This window comes from Sphaeramia orbicularis, chromosome 13 (assembly GCF_902148855.1).
Source record: "Sphaeramia orbicularis chromosome 13, fSphaOr1.1, whole genome shotgun sequence".
In the NCBI taxonomy this organism is placed as follows: Eukaryota; Metazoa; Chordata; class Actinopteri; order Kurtiformes; family Apogonidae; genus Sphaeramia; species Sphaeramia orbicularis.
Window position 1 is genome coordinate 22,263,907 of NC_043969.1, and position 21,116 is coordinate 22,285,022.

The 21,116-nt window shown below is 36.8% G+C and overlaps 1 non-coding gene across 1 annotated transcript; it reads right to left on the reverse strand.

Annotated features, from left to right (window-relative positions):
• Nucleotides 1-527: 527 nt before the first annotated feature.
• Nucleotides 528-600, reverse strand: trnam-cau (transfer RNA methionine (anticodon CAU)). The gene has a single exon. It is a non-coding gene; the product is annotated as a tRNA-Met (tRNA).
• Nucleotides 601-21,116: the final 20,516 nt, after the last annotated feature.

Below are 21,116 nucleotides of genomic sequence, written 5' to 3' on the forward strand. Positions count from 1 at the left end.
ATGTGCAAATGTTGTGACGTAACTAGTTATAGATGTAACAAATTAAGCAGGAATTAAAGCGGGTTGTAGATATCCACTTGATTTTTGCCAAAATGAATATAAAGATAGCTTTGCAGCACCTGGAGGGTTCAAATTCAAACTTTTGGAACTATTAGGGTCCACAAATACACAAATAAATGTATCAAAGACTAATAAAAGTGGATTTAGCAAAATATGACCCCTTTAAACACTTTAAGATGACACTAAAATCATCTTGAAAATATACATGCAATAACTCCTGATGTCACACACGGTATTTCTCATAATGTTGTGGGGGTTTTTTACCAACTCGTCGACTTCAGTTTTTGTCTTTCTCTGTCGTAATTACCTCTTGATTGAGTAATGCAGTGGCCAGTTTTTGGACTTCAGGAGTCAGCAGCTGGGTCCCTCTGATGACTTTGCTCAATGCAGCCAGAGACTGATGAATACTCTGTGAACACATTTTGAGTTCAGTGTGAAATGCTGTCCCTCTGTTTTGTTAAAACAACTGCCCCGTGTGAGGCTCGAACTCACGACCTTCAGATTATGAGACTGACGCGCTGCCTACTGCGCCAACGAGGCTATACGTGTAGTTAAGTTTTTGTTTCAAAATCTATGCATGGGCGTCTCCACATGGCTGCTCATAATACTGTACAGCTCATTTGTACAAGTCTTTCGCAATTAAATAAAAATACTATGCTTAAGCAAAAAAATGGTCTATAAATACTACACTGCTCTAACAAGTACAGAAGCTTTTTCACTGTTTTATCAAACATGAGTTTCCAATTTTACCAATATAGACATTTATCACATTGAAACATGAACATTTTTTCATTTTAACAAGATAAATTATTGCATTTCAATATGTATCTTGTTTGAACCCCATATGTTACAACACCCCATACTGAACCCCATATGTTACAACATCATACAATGATAACGCATGTTGTTATAACATGACAGCAAGACGCTTTTTTCCATTGTACAGAGAAACTGATCCTTTTTCCTTCCTCTGACCTGGAAAGAATGTGCTTCCCAAAATAACTTTGAAAACCAAAACCAAAAAAAAAAAGTTTTCAAACTGTAAGATCACTGGTAAACTGACACACCTGAACCATTCGGATTGCATTGAACTGCATTGAACTCTAAAGATAGCTTTGCAGCACCTGTAGGGTTCAAATTCAAACTTTTGGAACTATTGGGGTCCAAATACACTAATAAATGAACCAAAGACTAATAAAAGTAGGTATAGCAAAATATGACCCCTTTAAGCAAAAAGCTACAGGAAATGATAAGGTGGGATGAGACCTGCTAAGAAACAGGGTTTAGAGCAGGGGTGTCAGATATGTCCCATGGGCTAAAATGAGCCCTCCAAAGGGTTCAATCCGGTCCACAGGATGGATTTACAGAGCAAAAAAATTACACAGAAGACAGTGACAGTCAAAGGTATCACTGAGTCTTGACCATGAAGTTAAATGCTGTATTTGTCAGTTCCAGAGGCCTGTTACTAGATGTTTTGTGTCTTTGTAGATTCACTGGGATCTGTAAGTTGTAATGTATTTGCGTAAATGATAAACTGAGGCATAATATTGCAAAAATCACATTTATTTTCCCTTATTGTTGAGATTATTTGCATTTTTTTGTAACAGGATGGTTTGTAAATTTAAAGGTTTTCATAATTTAATTTACATTTTATTCCAACTCCAAATGTTCCTATTATTTTAGTGGTCCGGTCCATTTGAGATCAAATACGGCTGTGTCGGTGTCCTCTGAACTAAAATAATTGTGACATCTGTGTTTTACAGTGAAATAAAGTGATAAAAACTGGGAACACTGTTATTGTTTTCACCAGTGGACACAGCTCTAAATGAAAAGAATGGAGTCTGATGCTGAAATCACAGCAGTGCAGTTCTACATGGGTGAGTCTGATTATGAGATAGTTATTTTGTGATATGATTATCTTTGGTATTTGGTGATTCATGGTTCAGGCTAAACCAGTGTTTTTCAACCTTGGGGTCGGGACCCCACTTGAGGTCGCCACGAATTCAAATGAGGTCGCCTGAAATTTCTAGTAATTGATAAAAATAAAAACTTAATAATAAAAAATATATGGTGAGTTGAGAGAAACAATCACAATCTATAAAAGACAAACTGTGAAGCTGAAACTGCAGCACTGTGGTACTGTTTATCTGTCAGCTGTTCATTGTGGTCAGTTTCAGATGCTGCAGCTCTTTTGTAATTCATAGTTTGAGTTCTTGTTTGTTCAGTATTAATTGTCAGCCTTGTAAATACAAACTGGACTGACTGTACATATCCTGACCAAGGAAAATCAAAATCTCCCTTTGTGCAGTAATCTACACCTGGGTTTACTGCCTCCGTCCACAATAATATACATTATATCGACCACAGGTGTCAAACATGCAGCCCAGGGCCCAAACCTGGCCCGCCAAAGGGTCCAATCTGGCCCCTGGGATGAGTTTGTGAAATGCAGAAATTACACTAACGATATTAACAATCAAGGATGTTAGAATCATTTTAGGTCAATTCAGTCTCAAGTGGGTCAGACCAGTAAAATACTATCATAACCTATAAATAATGAAAACTACAATTTTTTCTCTTTGTTGTTGTGTAAAAAAAAAGTAAAATTACACAAAAATGTTTACATTTACAGACTAGCTTTTTGCAAAAAAAATGTGAATAATCTGAAATTTCTTAAGAGAAGTATGTGGAATTGTACCAATATTCGGCCTCTTTCTAAATGTTTTGTGTATTTGTAGATCCACTATGATCTTTAAGTTGTGATACATATGTATAAATGATAAACTAAGGCGTAATATTGTTAAAATTGCACTGATTTTTCTTTAGAATTTTCAGGTTCATATTTGTTCATGTTATGTTCAAGTACGGTTCGTAGATGTAACGTTTTCATTACGGAATTTGACTTTTTTCACTCAAAAACAGAGAAAAAAACTTTGGAGTTGACATTATGTATAAGTTCTTATCCTATTATTTATATTATTTTACTGGTCCAGCCCACTTTAGATCATATTAGGCTGAATGTGGCCCCTGAACTAAAATGAGTTTGACACCCCTGATATAGACTAAATGTCCTCTAAAAGTAATGTTTATTTGCAACATCGTATAACAAACTATTACATGATCAAAAACAAATTAGTTTTAGCCACAAAAAAAGTCTCCGTTTTGAACGTCTGGGGTCGCTAGAAATTTGTGATGTTAAAATGGGGTCACGAGCCAAAAAAGGTTGGGAACCACTGGGCTAAACTGTGACAGTTCTGACTTTGTTTGGACGGTTATTTCATATTTTCACAACATAAACTGTACAGAAAACTGAGGTGATTTCTTGGCATGTTCTCCACCAGTTTTTTCACTTTCCTTTTCAGGTTACTTTTGGGTGCTTTATGCCACACGTTGGATAAAAGTGCAGGTGGTTCTGCTTTGGTTTATGATTCCAAGATGTGTCAATGGGGTTCACAACATTCACTATCATTTCTTAAAATTTTCCTAGAACATGTAAACACTCGAATCTCATCATTGACATAAAAAGTGAAAAAAAAATAAAAATCCTAAGTATATGTTGTCCTGTAGATATGTATTTTACCCCAGTGATAAGGAGTGTGCTGGAAAAATTTGAGCATGACCCTTAAAAGTGCTTGAATTTGACCTTGTTGAGTCACATTATGAAATACATTCCCATTATGTAATAAAAGTTCAAAATGTAATAAGAATGTCACGTCATCTTGTAATAAAGCCGCATTATGTAATAAACTGACACATTTTGTATAAATTACCTCAATGCATTATGTAGTAAATTTTTTCGCATTATGTAGTAAGTTATTACAATTTGAGAAATTTATTACAAAATGCACTTGACACATTTTTATTTTCAGGAAAATGTAATGTGCTAAATTAATCTTTAAACTGTGTGGTTAAAGTTCTGATTACATTACCTGTAGCTCCTGTGACTAATTTCTTCTAAATTACTCTGAAATTATATTAATTTGGATTGTTATTACATAATGAACCATGTTATTACATTTTTTTAAAAATAAAAATGTGTCAAGTGCATTTTGTAATAAATTTCTCAAACTGTAATAACTTACTACATAATATGAAAAAATTTACTACATAATGCACTGAGGTAGTTTATTACAAAATGCGTCACTTTATTACATAATGCAGCTTTATTACAAGATGACGTGACATTCTTATTACATTTGAACTTTTATTACATGATGGGAATTTATTACATAATGCGGCTCAACAGACCTTGAAAAATGTATCTGAACCGTGAAACTGGACATGTTACTTATTTTTCTCCTTTTTTGTGCTTTTACGCCACAGCATAAACTTTGAAAGCTGAAACTTGATGCAATACCTTATTTTCATTTCTTATATTCATACTGCTTCGGTGACCACAGGTTATTTATTGTATCTCATCAGAGTGATGTAACATTTGTGTCACAATTTCCCAGCAGAACATTGATCCCCATCTCTGAGGAGACATATTGCAGCGCTTCCTAACATTACTTACGTGATATCAGTAATACCTTCATTCTGTAATGGACCAATGCTCACGACAGTTATGCCAGTCATGATGGGAATATGGATTTTAATACAGCACTGCATGAATGGTCAGCTACTGCTTCAACTGGCCTCAACCATAATAGCAATACATGAACCTCAATGAACATTAGAATAATTGCACAGCATTTATACACAAACTGAAAACTCTAGATCAGGAGTGTCAAACTCATTTTAGTTCAGGGGCCAGATTCAGCTAAATTTGATTTGAAATGGGCTGAACCAGTAAAATAATAGCATAATAATATGTAAATAATGTCAACTCCAAAAATTTCTATATGTTTTAGGGCGAAAAAGTAAATTTACATTATGAAAAGGTTTACATCTGCAAACTATCCTTTCAAAAGAGGTGACTAACATGAACAAACTGAAACAAATACGTGTAATTTTAACAATATTCTGCCTCAGTTTATCATTTACACATATATATTATAACTTACAAATACACAAATACACACAGTAACAGGCAGAATATGGTTAAAATTACACTTATTTCTCTTAAGAAATTTCAGGTTGTTCATATTTGTTCAGGTTATTCACATTTTTTGTGAAATTATACTTTGTTTTAGTGTAAATACATGAAAATATTTACATTTACAAAGAGAAAAATTTGGAGTTATCATTATTTATATATTATTACGATCGTATTTTACTGGTCCTGCCCACTGGAGATTGAATTGGTCTGAATGTGGAACCTGAACTAAAAGGATTGTTAATATTTTAGTGTAATTTTTGCATTTCACAAATTTATCCCAAGGGCCGGACTGGACCCTAAGGGGGGCTGGATTTGGCCCCCGGGCCGCATGTTTGACACCTGTGCTCTAGATGGTCTCATATAACATTTTAGTGAGAAATACAGAATAAAAGTCATGCATCTGAGAGAGTCTTAAGCTTATTAACGCAGCATATTTTTTAATTACTAGTGTTTCAAGTATTTTCACTATTGCTTACAAATAAAGGAAGTTTATGTGTTTGCAATAAACTTCATTTCCAACCTAAAGTACTTGATGCTAGCTTTGGGGATACTTCTTTCAAATTGCATGGGTACCATGAGGAAAAGTGTTATAAAACATGATTTATTTTTTCAGAAATTGGCTGAATCACCATTTAAAAATTGGGAATAAGATGGAAAATGACCTGCACAGTCCATTTAGTTTAGAATATCTATATAGGCAAGCTGCAATTTCTCTACAGGATAGTAATAATGTGAGTGTCATTCCATATATGGTGTGTGTGTGTATGTGTGTGTGTAAAAGCCCCAGTCGACAGAATACGAGTAAATTGAAAATAGAAAAGTTGCGGCGAGGATGCCAGCCAAGCTTTAAAAGCCTTTAGGATGTAATATGAGGCCATCTTGTTCATTGATTTCAAACAGTACACACACTACCCTGGATATGTAGGTGAAAACACAACGCAGAGGAGTGTTACCGTCTACTGTTTCTTGCCTTTGCTTTGTTTATAGGAGTGGGAGCTCACACACACACACACACACACACACACGCGTCAGTCTCAGTGTGCTGTAAAAGGGGGTGTATGTTCAAGTGTGTGCGTCAAAGCGTTCTTTCCCTGGAGAGAAATCCTGCCTCCAGCAGAGTCAGAGGGGTTGACAGATGACCACAAGGTCACTCATCTCTCTGATCTGTGATCCTCTCAGGAGACACACTGACACACTTCAGGGGAATTTCCTGCTCTTTTTGTCTCATCCTACTTCTTGCTGGTGCCTCCTTCAATCTTTTTGCTCCTCTGGCGTTATCTCCTCAGACTGTTTCTTCTTTATTCAGTTATCATTTGGGTTTTCTTTACTTTTTCTTCCCATGTTGTGTTGCAAAAACATATTGTACAGGGTTCGTACGGGTGCTTGAAATCCTTGAAAATGCTTGAATTTCAATGTTGTGTTTTCAAGGTCTGAAAAGTGCTTGAATTTTAGTTTACGTGCTTGAAAGTTCTTGCAATTATAACTCTGTGATGTGATTTATTTATTTTTAATATTAACTCTGCCAAGTTAGATGGCAAGCCAAAGCTACTTACAGAAACATTTGAAAACATTTTGAAATATAAAAATTTATGTAAAAAAAAAAAAGAAAATTCCCAGGTGCTCTCAGGTCGACTCCTGGTAAATGTTTATATTAATCTTTGTCTTGGTGCCAGTGTGCCTGAAGAACACTAAGTGGCTTTGCTTTTTTTGGATAAAACTTTGTGTTCTCTTTTAATTTCTAAACTTTTTGCTCTTATGAAGGCTTTTTTAAACCATAATACAGTGTACATCACTGTGATTCAAAAGTGAGAGAAAAAAAAAATCCTGAGTATATCTATTCCTGTAGATATGTATTTTACACCAGTGATAAGGGGTGTGCTGGAAAAATTTGAAAATGACCCCTAAAAGTGCTTGAATTTGACCTTGAAAAATGTGTACGAACCCTGATTGTAGGAAATGATTAATATTAAGCCATACATTTTGTTGAACCACTTTTAATAATTGCATGTTGTGGCATAATTTGAAATGTTTATTAAGTGCAACATTTATTTCCATCATTTTTGGCTACTCTCTGGCTCATTCCATGTGAAATCAACTGTTTTTAAGAAAATTTCCCTCCTGACCCTTTCAGATTTTTCTAAATTTTTACATACTTATAGAACATTATATATGATGGAAAAATCCAAAATTTCAAGGGTTAATTGTAAATAGTTCCAAAGTTATGACCATTTGAAGTAGATAGAGGGTACCCTAAAATTGCGACCAAAATTGCGACTTGAAATTTTCAGGTATTTTCAGGCTTCTATAACTTCTGAACAGCAAGAGCTAGAGGTCTGAAATTTTCAGAATCATTTCGCAGGAATCTATAGTCCTAAGAAATGTGAAAATACTTACTTAAAATTTATAGTTGCATGTTACAGAGAATGACAAAGTTGAGATTTTATCCATTGCGAACTTCTAAAATGCTACATTTGGCCACTCATTACACAAAAAGTAATCATCATAGTCATTAGAAATTTTATGTGCTATATCTTGGCTACTAAGGGAATGGATCTGTGTAAAATGAAGGTCCTATGTTATGTTATGTATATGAACAGCTGAAAATCTAAAATATCTGTCCGACCTTGAGATTCGAAGGCCAGTATCAGCATGTGGGATAGGTAGTATCACAAAATAAAAGACACCATGATGTGAAAGGACAGGAAGTGACCGAAATTTTGACACCAAGCACAACTTGCTTCTATAAATCCCATATTTTAGCCGAAAACATCCATATTTAATTTTAACATAGAAGGATTTATGGAAGCAAATTGTGCTTGGTGTCAAAATTTAAAAACAAAAGACACCATGTGAAAGGACAGGAAGTGACCGAAATTGTGACACCAAGCACAACTTGCTTCTATAAATCCTTCTACGTTAAGCAAGTTGTGCTTGGTGTCAAAATTTCGGTCACTTCCTGTCCTTTCACATGGTGTCTTTTATTTTGTGATATAACCGATCCCACATTCTGATATTGACCTTTGAATCTGAAGGTCGGACAGATATTTTTGATGTTCAGCTGTTCATATATCATACATAACATAACATAGGACCTTCATTTTACTCAGATCCACTCCCTAAGTAGCCAAGAGATAGCACATATAGTTTCTAATGACTATAATGATTACTTTTTGTGTAATGAGTGGCCAAAAAAGTAGCATTTTAGAAGTTCATGATGGATAAAATCTCAACTTTGTCATTCTCTGTAACATGCAATTATAAAATTCAAGTAAATATTTTCACATTTCTTAGGACTATAGATTCCTGTGAAATGATTCTGAAAATTTCAGACCTCTAGCTCTTGTTGTTCAGAAGTTGCAGAAGCCTGAAAATAGCAGAAAATTTCAAGTCTTAATTTTAGTCGCAATTTTAGGGTACCCCCTACCTACTTCAAATGGTCATAACTTTGGAACTATTGACAATTAAGCCTTGAAATTTTTGGATTTTTCCATCATATATAATGTTCTATAAGTATGTAAAAATTTAGAAAAATCTGAGAGGGTCAGGTGGGGACCACTTGATGAAATTATATGGAATGACCCCTCTAATAGTTTGAGCCTGATGAATCCTGGTATTGTCATCTTGGAATAGGCCAGTCCCATTAGAGGAGAAAAAACTCCATACTGAGGTTCAGATGACCTAATGTTTTGGACACATAACACTGGTGAACCTCAGCCTTGATGATGGGGGAGTCAGACCCCTTTGTTAAGTGTTCTCCATCGTGTCCCAAACATTCTCAGTGGGGTTCAGGTTGAGGCCAATCCATGTGTTAAATCAGTGTTTCTCAACCTGTGGGGCAGGTCACTCCTGGGTGGGTTTTTGTCTTCAGTTCAGAACATGTAGCAGGTGGAACTAATGTTTTGGCATCGGAGCAGCCTGAACTCATTTTAGATACAATAAACAAATCCACTGCCATAGTGATTTCTCATTTGAGTAGATAAAGAGTTTGGACAACGGACAAGTATTTTAATGGGTCAAAGAAAAACATAAGACATTTCAGTTTTTGCGCAGCTAGAACAAATTGCACTTTATTGTTCTAAGAATATGCGTAATGTAAAACAGGCTCATTGCAGTTACTGATACTGTTGAAATATTAATCTTTGTTTTCTATTTTCATTTGAAAACATTTGAGTTTTGTTGTGTTTATTAGTATTGTTCAAACAAAAATGTAAGTTATTAAAATTTGCACAACAAATTATTCAAAGAAAAGCAAAAATAATGGTTATAATATGAGGTCTCTCTCAGTAAAAGTTAACCCTGTAAAGCCTGAACCATTAAATCACTGACAGAAAATTTTAAACTGGAGCTTTTCTTGGTCCTTCTGAACAACCAAAAAAAAAAAGTTTTCAAATATACATTTTCATGTATGAGTTTAAATTTTGGATCATATTTGATACATCAAATCTCACTGCTCAAATATTATTTTAAAACAAATAGACACATAATATAACACAAACATGTCTGACAAATAGGTAATTCCTTTTCGAAATTGGCAAAGTTCTGCCTCCTTCCTCATTGATGACAGCCTTGTAGTTTCACTGGAAAGTCTTCTGGTGAATGAATTCCTCCCCCTGGTGGATTATCTGTGTATTGCACGTATCTAATTGAATACATCAGGTTTTTCAAGAAAAAACAATATCACACTGATTATGTTGAGGTCTTCAAAACTTATGTCTCAAATATGATACATTTGGCGTTATAAGGTTAAAGTTGAGCCATTGTTTAAATTCTGTTGGGACAATATTGCCCTGATGAATCCTGGTGTTATCATCTTGGAATATGCCTGTGTTATCAGGGAAATGACACAGAACTGTTTTGAAGCTAGACCTGACCAGCTGAACCAGCCCCAGATCATAACACTGCCCCCACAGGCTTGTACTGCAGGGACTAGGCATGATGGGTAATCACTCCATCCACCTCTCTTCTCACCCTGATGCACCCATCACTCTGGACCAGGGTCAGTCTGGACTCATCAGACCACATGACCTTTTTCCATTGGAACACAGTCCAATGTTTCTGCTTCCAATCAAACTGATGAGAATTGACTCACTGCATCAGTTAAAGGGTTAAAAAACCTGTTGCAGCTGAAACACTTTAATCACTGCAGTAATGACCCAGTGGAATACTCTTTCCTATTCCTTCACTTAAACCCAGGCTGGAGCTTCTTTTTGGTTGTGTTTTCCTTTGTCACTGTTCTTTATTTTTAATCCTTGTTTCTCTGAGGACTGAGAGGATTATTGTATTTTTTGATAGATGTTCCTCCAGGACTTTGTCATATATTATTCATTATTTCATACTATTCATTAAAATGATGAACACCAAATAATGTTTGCTTATTTGTATTGATAAGATGAAAAGAGGCTGTCATTCTGATCTTAAATTAATCTTGTAAATCTATGTCGCCTATCACAGGACGGGTACAGTTTGCAGCGACTGTAATGCATTAAAAATCTTTGTACTTCTGAGTAAATCAGATGAACAATCTCTCATAAGATGTTATTTTGTTTGATTCAAATAATGAAGCATAAGGTGACTCAGCTTTATTGCAGTGTTTCCATCCAGGTGAAGAGGGTATCGCTGTAAAATAAGGTGAGAACAGAGGGATTTCAGTTCCACGGGGCTGTGAACAACCTCTGTTTCAACTAAAAGGTTTAGGTGCTCTGATTTGGCTCAGTGCCCGACACTGAGAGTGGAAAGTGCCCATTAATGTCTGTTAAAAATCATTATTTGAGTTTTCTCTTCTACACAGAGTTATGTCAAGGATGCTAGCCAGCTCGTCCTCTGAAAAGGGAAAAGTCTGGTAGTTAACAGTACAGCATTCACAGCACAAGACTTCAACATCTTGAACCACACAGAATAAAAGCTTTGCGCTATTGGTGCCTCATGCAGCTGCTTGGAAATATTTGGTGAGAGATTTCTGCACTTTGCAAAACCTGCTTAAAGTCAGCTTCAGCAGTTTTTGTAGTTGTCAGTGCTGTTAGAATTGCTGTCTTCGCAAAACCATTTTCAGTCTGTACAGATGCTCAACAGATGGCCTGGGCTGTTGCAAAGATCACCCAGCACTAGGGTACTATTTTGTTCCCACTGGTTTCAATGGAATAAATGCAGATAGATGCAGGAATCGCATCTTGTGTTGAAATCTATTTATCATCAGTATTTACCTCAGAAGAAATGATAATAAAATAGGCATCTGTCAGTGTCGGTATTAACTCTTTAAGACCCAACCAGCCACTGTAAAACAAAATCATCTACTGATCAAAATTATTTAATGACTTCTGAACCACTACACCTATTAATAGTCAAATAATTCAGGTAAAATGCAGTTTTTCATCTTTTCATGGTCATCAGATATGACCCATTTGGATGGTCAGTAGTGATGTTTGATACAACAGATTTCCTTTCTGATCCGATGCTGGGTAAAATTCAGGCTGGTACCAGCGATACCAATCTGATACTGATACTTTGTACAAATACACTTAATGTCTGGAAAATTAAAAAAAGTGTATTTCAAATCACAACTTCATAAAGAATGCGAGACATGAGAGTAATGATTGTTTAATTAAGAGCTAGAAGCACTTGGAGAGAGCAGACGTCCGCCAAGGCAGATCAGTGGGCCCCTGTGGGCCCCCACTCCCCCCAACCCCGATCACCACCAACATTTAATCATTTGTTACTTGTGCCAGTATCAACATTTCCTGAAATTTTCATCCAAGTCCGTCCATACCTTTTTGAGTTATCTTGCACACAAACAGATGGACAGAAAGATAGACAAACCAACGCCGACTAAAACATAACCTCTTTGGCAGAGGTAACTACTATAAAAATGAAAACTGGCATATTAATCAGTCCCTCCAGGATTTCGCAGGATTTTTTTTTTTGATTGTTGTGGCCTAAAATGCCTGATTTTCAAAAAAAATTGTGATGAAAGTTGTGATGATTTGAGGCTTCTTTTATTACAGTCACAAGGACATGAGCATTTGCAAATTCCCTAGAACAGTCTTTTTTGAGTTTTTAGCCTTATAAAAGCACCAGGAAACAATGATTTTAAACAAAACAGGCTTTTTTTCATTCATTCATTTAGTTGTTTTGAGCAGCCAATAACAGCGGACCGTCACAGAACGTCAGCCAATGAGAGTGCAGCGTCACAGAACGCCAGCCAATGAGAGCGCAGCGTCACAGATCGTCAACCAATCAGAGCGCAGTGTCACAGAATGCCAGCCAATCAGAGTGAAGCGTCACAGAATGTCAGCCAATGAAAGCATAGCGTCACAGAACGCCAGCCAATGAGAGTGCAGCATCACAGAACATCAACCAATCAGAGTGGAGCGTCACAGAACATCAGCCAATGAGAGCGCAGTGTTACAGAACGTCAGCCAATGAGAGTGTAGCGTCACGGAATGCCAGCCAATGAGAGCGCAACGTCACAGAACGCCAGCCAATCAGAGCGCAGCGTCACAGAACGTCAGCCAATGAGAACGTAGCGTCACAGAACATCAACCAATGAATTTGCGGTGATTGGTTTAATTTGCGTTAATAGTTGCGATCGCAACATTGTGAATTCCTGGAGGGACTGATTAATTCATGTTAACATAAAAATACTGAACATGTAATACTTCAACAAAAGCAGTACACACTTACCCAGGCGGAAGAAGAAGTAGTTCCCATCAATCTCTTATCAGTCGGACAAGATCCCAATAGTTTAGTTACTTTCCACTGTGTTCCTGATATACATTACCTCAGATGACCGAAGTATGAAAAGTATCGATATTTTGATTTGTGAATTGATTCTAGTAAGAAAAGACTGGTGTTGGAGATGTCAATATTTCAGTATTGACCCGCACTTCACTAACGTTCAGAGGCTCTGTAGTTATCGTAGAAACACTGTCATCTTCTACAACATTGATTCACTGGTAAAACCCATGGAGTTTAATAAATGATAGTGGATGGAGACACTGGATTTTGCGTTCAGTTATTGATATCTTTACTGAAAAAGTCACATTTTCTTTAGTTTTCTCTGTTTCTGGTACAATAATCCTCAATTTTAATCTGAGCTTTAATGAACATCCAAATGATCTGTGATATACAGGATTACACCTGATTTTCACTGAAAAAAATGTAAAACAAAGAGGATAATATTAAAATAAATTGTGATAAATCACTTAAGAAAGGTTAAATATCCAGAAAAGTGTATCTGGGAATTACCACAAAAGTAGCACTGGGTCTTTGGGTTAATGTTTGAATTTGATAATAACTGTACAAAGTTAACAACTTTCATCCTCGTAGTCTGCTGGAAGTTTCAGTTGCTCATTTTCTTGTTTCTGTCGGAAAAGAACAGCCAATATTGACCGATATCGTGGAGGATTCATTCTCTGTTCCTCTTTCTTCTTCGCTGCTTCTTCCCAATCATGTGCTGTTTGGAAATCCGTTAAAAGGGAACAGACTTTTATCCCAGTTACTGAATGTTCACCAACCATCCTCAGTGTTTTTTCCATTCTGGATCAATGTTACCATGACTGGTCACACATGCCGTCTAAAAGGATTGATTTCACATGAGGCCATCAGTCTGAATCAATCAGAATACAACTTGTGGCTGTAAATGGTGTCATCCCAACAAATGTTTCACACTGTTCTGTATGTTGTGGTCACGCTCATACATGCGCCGAGTACTTTTTCTATTTTACAGCATTCATTCTCTTTTGATTATTCTCACCTCTTGATGTTGACGTATATCCTTTTATTTCCACAAGAATGAAGTAGCTGATAAAACAGGCGTCCTACTGTGACTGGATGTGGTTACTCATGGAACAAAACAATCAGGTGGGATATTGGACTGTTTACTGTTTACACCTATAAAACTGAAAGGGGTTGATAGGAAAGGTGGAGGGGGGCACAAATAAAAATGATTAACGGTAAGAAGATGGGGGAGGGGGGGGGGTCAGATCCACTCTTCGTGCCATAATTACACAGACTGAACAATCTTTTCCTAAGGTTTTTAAGGTTTATTTTGTTCCCCATCTTTTTTAATTTTCTATGTATCTTATTATTTACATGTGCTTTGTTTTTATTATTTTTATTCATATATACTGGGTCTTAAACTATATTTTAACGGTAGAAATACAAAGAGTCTCACATATTCAGAGCCATCTCTGCACTATGTTATACTGTACTAGTTCTGGAGATCATTTTAACACTCTTTGTTATTGTAGAATAGGCGTAAAACTTTTATTTATTCAATCATTTATTTGAATTTTTTGTCCTTTTTTATTACATTTATTTATTTCATTTTCATCTCCTCAGTCACATCATTTTCTTTCTCTTGTTAGCTAAGGAAGAAATAGAATTGCATCACACATATGAAATGCAGAAAAAAGTGCAGAAGGTCAGCATATTGTGGTGTTTAAATGACTAAATCCCTACAAAAAAGCCACATAAAAAGGCATGTCTTTGTAAAACTCACTGTTTTCAGTATGTTTCAGTACCATTTTGGAGCTTACAGGATGTTAATTTTTACATAGTGGAGGGGACTGTCATGTCATCATGAAGATAATCATCATCATACTGTGTTCAGTATAATGTTCAAAACTATCTTTTCAGTGATATATGACCTGAAACGAAAACCCCCTGTGTCTTCTTTGCCTTTAGACAGAGTGGGTTAACTCCATATAACCTCGCGTTATAATTGTTTTTACTGTAGCAGATGAATCTCTTCTTCCTCATTTCATGGTATCCAGTGTTAAGGTGCATTATCATCATCTGTAAATCTGTTTGTATTCTTATCCCCTGGTTGGAAAAGTCCAGATAACTCAAACCTTGGTTCCACTGAGGGCCTTAGGAAGCGGGGATGGTGAGGTGAGCGTTACTCATTCAGGTGTAATCAGCAATGTCATCACTAGATACCCCTAAATAACAACAGTTCACAGTATGGATGCAGTCATCACTCCTATAGTTTGAAGGACTTCCCATTCCCACTGATTAAAAGTATTCATGTCTGTTGTTCATAATTATCATTATAAATATTTGTTTTTGATGTAAAAGGCAGATTTTTCCTCTTGAGATGTAAAGGAAGCAGATGTTTCCTCATGGTTTAAAATGATTATTTATGTTCAGACTGTGACAGATATTTCCAAAATCTAGGCAGAATGTTCAAAACAATTAAAATGATAAAAAGAAAGAATAAATGTTGAGTAAAATTAAGTAAAAAAAAAAACACTTGGATGACAATGCAAACAAAATTAACACTAAAAATTACATAAAAATTGCACTGCAATGGCATTTTTCACAATGTAAAATGACTGGGCGGAACATGGTCGGCAACAACGGGAACACCCACAAACGTCACATCCGGTTAGGAAGGTCGAAAACAAACCGCTCTCTTCCGTTAGCCATGATGCTGATGAGTTGCTTTGTGTCGTTTTGCGCAAGTTAACCAAAACGTCACTAGTTAAAGTTTTACATTTTACCAAATAATACACAGAGAGGGACAACATGGCTTCAGACTATCAGAAGAGAGGACGAGTTTGGCAGATTATGGGACTCAACAGCAAAACATGTGTCTACAGTCAGCACTTCATCACAGGTGAGTTTAATGTGATGTCAACCATTTGCAAACAATCGTAGACTATGTAAGGAGTATCAGGAGTATTGGATTAATTGTTTAAATGCTAGTGAACTTTGTACTGCATTTGTAATTTGTGTAGATTTCCTCACAACATGTACAGAAGTACACATTCAGTACCTAAGTAGAAGTACAGGTACCTGTGTACAAATGTCTGGTAAAAGTAGTAAAAGTAAAAATACTGATTAAAGTTCTTTACTGAGTACGGTATATGTAAAAAAAAAAAAAAGTGCTGGCTCTGAATGTATTCTAAGCATAAAATAAAATATAGCCCTCTGAAGGACATTTTTATGGCCTGTTTCTGCGCAAAGCTAAAAGAACCTCAAATTATACAGGACCAACAACAATTAGATAATTGATTGATTTATTGCCAACTTTTGAATCAGTCGCCAACTGTTTTGATGTTTGTTTTATGTTTAATTGATTGCTTTGGGCCATTTTTAAGAAGAAAAAAAGTCTTGTTAGCGTTAGCAAAACAAGTTTAAATTCCTCGTTTTTACAGTATTGCAGGGTTGTTTTCCCCCTCCGGTTCCCCCACCGCAGCTGTGACGTCATTGCCAACTGTGTCTATCCCAGTACAGTACTATTAATAGTACCAGTGTTGTGCAAGTTACTTCGAAACTGTAATACATTACAGATTACTTGTTATTCTTCTTTAAAAGTAGCTCCTTACCTTACAATATTAATGTTTCAGAATTGTAATGCGTTACATGACTCCTGTGTTACTTTTTAGTTACATACAGACTTTTGTCATAAATGCCACCCCCCACCCCCACCCCCACCTGGTGACAGGAGAGCCTTGGGACACATACATTTGCACTCCGAAGTACATGTAGACCACATGTGTCAAACTCCGGTCCTCGAGGGCCGGTATCCTGCATGTTTTAGACGTTTCCCTCTTCCAGCAAACCTGACGGTTGTTATCAGACCTCTGCAGAGTTGGATGATAGGCTCATCATTTGAATCAGGTGTGTTGGAAGAGGGAAACGTCTAAAACATGCAGGATACCGGCCCTTGAGGATCTGAGTTTGACACCCCTGATGTAGACCGATAGTTCAGTAAGTAATGCTATGGTCCACGATGTTCGAATCCCAGCAGGAACATGTGCATCTTTTTCAATATTTTACACTCACACTCAATGAAAACTTTGAGACCATATTTTTCGGCATAATTTTTATTTTGAAACTCTAAACTGGAATTTTTTCATATGAATCATGTGTTTAGGATATTGGCATACAGAAACAAAAATCTAAAGTTTCAAGAATAATTTCAAAACAAAAAACTTAACAAAAGAAAATGGCACCTACCAAACACAAAGTCACAACTGGTCCCGCAGGTGTTGCAACCAGATGTAGCGGCCCTGGTCGGGAGTTGTCACTCTCTCTCGCCCTGGATGCAGTCTATTGTCAACAGAGCCTGTCGTGTTGTGGCGTTCAACCAGGTTTCTGATTGTGGGTTGGGAACAGCCCATATGCCTGGCTATATCACTGTATATCACTGGCCTCCACCATACCCAGTGCCCAGAGATGTTGTTCATATGATAGACATGGCATGATGCCGTTCACTGGACTAACAATGGTGGCCTTTTTTGGGCCTTTATATAGGCCTTCAAAACCAATCCTCAAATTGTGCAGAAACCTACTGAGTATTGCTCAATGTGTATTTGGTCCACTTTTGCAAAGAGACCAACCCATGTGCGATGAACCGTGACAACATGACAACTCATCATTATCTCAACTACCCGAGCACTAAGTCATCAATAAATCCACAAAGAATAATTACAACCCCCCTACAAGTAGAAATATGCATACATTTCTACCTCAAAGTTTCTATTGACTGTAAGTATATATCAAACATGGGTGCATATCCGAGGATGCTGGTAGATAAATCCACAATCAATAAAGAATTCTAACTAGTCACAGAAACGTTAGCTTACCTTGTCATAGCTGACCACAGGGATCATGCTAACTGGTTTCTGTAAAGCAGGGTTAGGGTTAGTAATGAGCATACGTCCATGTGGCCAGTGTGCTGTCTCCTGCCATCTTCACCCATTGACTGAATACCAACAGGAAATAGAACTTTCCTGATGCATTTTTGATTCCTTGAGGTCTCACTGCTGTTGTTGTTTTTTTCATTTGAGCAATTAAATTATGGGTGAAAAGTGTGTTGTAACACAAGTGCCATTGAATGTGCACCGAGTAGAATATTGAAATTTGATTAGTAATGCCTTATACTACTGTGTTACAGCAAAAAGTAATCTGTTACTGTAAATCATTAGTTTTGTAATGTGTTGCTGTCAACACTGACTACAACTAATACTACTAATACTACCACTAATTACAAAAAACCCCCAACCATATAGTGACATGGGCTTTACTTTGAATTACAGAGAAGAGAAGGTAAAAAAATATATACCTGCAACAGGAAATACAAAGAAAAGCTAAAGGAATAAGTACTGAATAAAATGGAAAATTCAGTGAGATAGTCTCAAATGGCTACATACATAAAATCACATTCACAAACTACACTTTTAATACCTCTTTTATACCATTAATTAGAGCCAAGATTTTCCTGATTTGATCAGTTTTTGTATTGTTGCTGTGTCTTGGATTCTTACACGGGGACAAAAAGTATTGAAGGCTTTTCTCTGTCAAACATCTGTGCTGTTGAATATAAACTGAGTGGGATGGTTCCAGGGACAGGACAGAGAAGTGCAGTGTTTTAGAGGATCCAGTTTGGCCCCAGTGATTCTCTGGGCACTCCATCTAATATTGAAGAATGTTCCAGATTAGAAACCTGACAGCAGCTAACTGACCAGCTGCACGAACCCCTCCCCTTTGCCGTCACAGCCAATGGAGCAGCGTAGATTAATGACCCCCTCAGACCCTCGGCCAATCACTGAACGCAGCTCTCATCTCCAGCAAGGAATGCCCTTGAGCAAACTCATACACACACACACACATTCGCAAACACACAGACACACACTCACCACTTAATTCAGCCTTCTCTGAGGGCAGCGGGCCGCTCACTGCTGATGTTTATGGTTTCTCTGAACCTGCAAATCACCGTGGTTACGGCTGGGCGGATTTATGACCACAGCCCTGTCTACCAGCCCTTAGACAAACCATGGATCACTGCTGCACACAATCACACACACACACACACACACACACATTTTGAAGATGATACACACTCAGCATAAAGGCTCTTTGTTGTGTTTGGTGGCTCGCTGTCATATGCAAAGTGACCCAATCTGTGTGCCAGAGAAGATGTGTTGTGTTCACCTTGCTATTACAGTGTCAGCATCCTATCTACCCCCTGCGCACCAAACGACGTGCACAGCCAGTAAATCATTCACGCCGTCAGATTTAAAGCTGATAAATATACAGCTTTTTTGGGAAAATTAATCTCTGCAATATTGCCTTTTGCAAGCAAGCGCACTGTGTAGCCTTGACTTATAGGATGTGTCATCTACACTAAGCTTTTATTATAGCTGACCTCTGAAACACAGGTGCAAAACACAGATGGAGGTGAAAGTTCCTTGAGGGTGTTGCAGTTTAGATTATTTCTGCCAATTCAATCTTAAGAGTTGCAAGAAATTCCAACTTAAATCAAAGTGTATGATGTAGGTTTGAGAAAATAAAAATAACGACTACATTTTTCTCTTGTTTTCCACTTGTGTCTAGTTTGTTTTATGATGAGTCATCATGACCTTGGCTGCACCTACGAGGGAGGAGAAACAGAGGGAGGAAGGACGCGTCAGTAACAGTCAAGCAGTGAATGCCTGCCGATTCAGACTGCATGAGGGATAACACCGGTCAGTTTGACTCTTAACCCTTAGAAACCTAAAACTATTTTTATCATGACATCCAATTTTTTTTCTCTACATTTTACATTTCCTAAGTGATATATCAGTATTTCTTCGAATATTATTCACTGTATTTTGCATTTTTCAGCAAAAATCTGATATTTTCTTATTTCTAGGATATTGATCATGTAGATAGGGCAGCATGGTGGTGCACTGGTTAAAACTGTCGCCTTGAGTTTACATGTTCTCTTCATGTCTGCATGGGTTCTCTGCAGGTACTTCCACCATGCAAAGACATACACCATATTAGGTTAACCCATAAAGACCCAGGACTACTTTTGTGGCAGTTCCCAAATTAATATTTCTCTCTATTTAACATTTACTTAGGTGATTTATCATCATTTATTATGATTTTATCCTCTGTATTTTGTATTTTACATTGTAAAACATGCATTTTCCTATATTTAATTTCCTATATTTAATTTAGTTGTCTGTGAAAACTCAAAGTAAATTCAAAGGTTATTACATTAAAACAGAGAAAAATAAAAAAAAGTGACTTTTCAGTCAAATCTATCATTAACTGAACACAAACCCAGTGTCTCCATCCACTGTCACTGATCAAACTCCATGGGTTTTACTGGTGAATCAGTGTTGTTGAAGATGACAGTGTTTCCACGTTCACTACAATGGGTCATATCTGATGACCATGAAAAGATGAGAAACTGTATTTTACACCAATTATTTACATGTACTGGTAGGATTAGTGGATCAACAGGTAGGAAACATTTTAGATCAGCAGGTGCTTTTGGTCACTGGTGGCTGTTTGGGTCTTTATGGGTTAATCTAAATCGCCTGTAGGTGTGAATGTGAAAGTGGATGTTTGTTCGTCTGTATATGTCAGCCCTGTGATGACCTGGTGACACATCCACATTGTACCGTGACCCTGACAAAGACTGAGCTGTTCAAAAAATGTATGGATGAATGGATTGTGTAAATGTTCATAAAAGCTCAGGGGAAGTCAGACATATTAGCATTAAAACAGAAAAAAGTGAAGAAAATACATCCTTCACTGAACATAAACACAAGTGTCTACAACCACTGTTCCTTTTCAAACTACATGGGTTTTATTGGTGAATCAGTGTTGCAGAAAATGATAGTGGTTTTACACTAGGAAGTCTCTGAATGGCCAAAGAGACATATGTGATGCTGCTCAAAAGCACACAAACTGGATTTTATCGAAGTTATTTATGTGATGTGAAGATTAGTGGTGAAAAATTCTAACATTTTTGGTCAGATGTTTTTGGTTGTCTGTGGCTTTTTAGGTCTTTGAGGGTTAATGCCTGAAACAAACAATACTAATCCTCATGAATCGTGATTTTATTATATAATTTACAGTATTTATAATCATAGGGTGAAGCACTTTAAGCGTCAAAGCTGTTTTTAATGCACATTACACAGTGGTTGATGGAAGCCCCCTCCTGTGGCTAAAAATTGACTTTATGATGTGCCGCTGGTTTCTAATATCCCCAGACTGTTTATTACGGTGGCCTTAACTCTTC